The sequence below is a fragment of the Penaeus monodon genome, chromosome 19 (assembly GCF_015228065.2).
Source record: "Penaeus monodon isolate SGIC_2016 chromosome 19, NSTDA_Pmon_1, whole genome shotgun sequence".
Lineage (NCBI taxonomy): Eukaryota > Metazoa > Arthropoda > Malacostraca > Decapoda > Penaeidae > Penaeus > Penaeus monodon.
The window spans coordinates 44140543-44141379 of NC_051404.1; the positions used below are offsets into that span (position 1 = coordinate 44140543).

At 40.4% G+C, this 837-nt stretch overlaps 1 protein-coding gene across 1 annotated transcript in view; it reads right to left on the bottom strand.

Annotated features, from left to right (window-relative positions):
* The window catches only part of LOC119585415 (myosin light chain kinase, smooth muscle-like), a 13868-nt gene that overhangs the window by 11807 nt on the left and 1224 nt on the right, over nt 1-837 (bottom strand). The window lies entirely within an intron of this gene.

An 837-nucleotide genomic window follows, 5' to 3' on the forward strand; every position in this document is an offset into this window, starting at 1 on the left:
AGCAAACTTAATAGTCACGGGAACAATTTAAGAGTAAGGCAGTTGTGAGACATAAATACATTTTAATTCACTAATTCTGGCAGTATTTAATTTTTGGCCCGTGTTACTGCAGACTCTCCTGCGCACCTGTTATTTCCGTGTTATGAAGAAGATAACTAAAACCTTTTGCATTACGAATTACATGCCCGAGTTGATTGTCGGCCGCGACTTACGATATGTAAATCCTCATTATGATGGATTAACTCATAATTTTCCGGCTGTGATTTTAAAACGAAATCGGATTTTGCTGCAAACGGATTTTCCCGAGCGCGGCGCCACGAGAGAGAGCAAGAATAATAACAGAACCTCGTGTAATAACCGGTTGCTCGTCCTTTCAACTTGATTCTTAGCTCGACGATCAGCGAATATGGCACATACCCGCACCTGTCACAAAGGCTATTTCCCCCTGCTTACCTTCCGAAATAGAATTTGTCCGGTACTGTTGCGTTCACCTGAGTGTTTATTCAACCTGTCTGCGTGATTCTCGTTTGTGAATTTCTCCTTGCGATGCGTAGCGACGTTCCTTTTCCTTGGAGGCTGATAGCTGATATTGATGCTAGCGTTTTTTTGGTATGGCGCGTCATAGTATAAAACTCTCAGGGATACATTTCCATGTTTCCATTTTTTTCCTGTTGGACTATATTCTCTTCCTCTCTGTTGGACTAGTACGACAGAGTATCAAAAGATTTCTTTGTTTTTTTCAGGTTACTTTTTTCTAAGAAGGAAGCAATTTAATAGTGAATACAGATGCAAAGCGGCGGTGATTATTTACTTCACACACACACAAAATACAAAAAT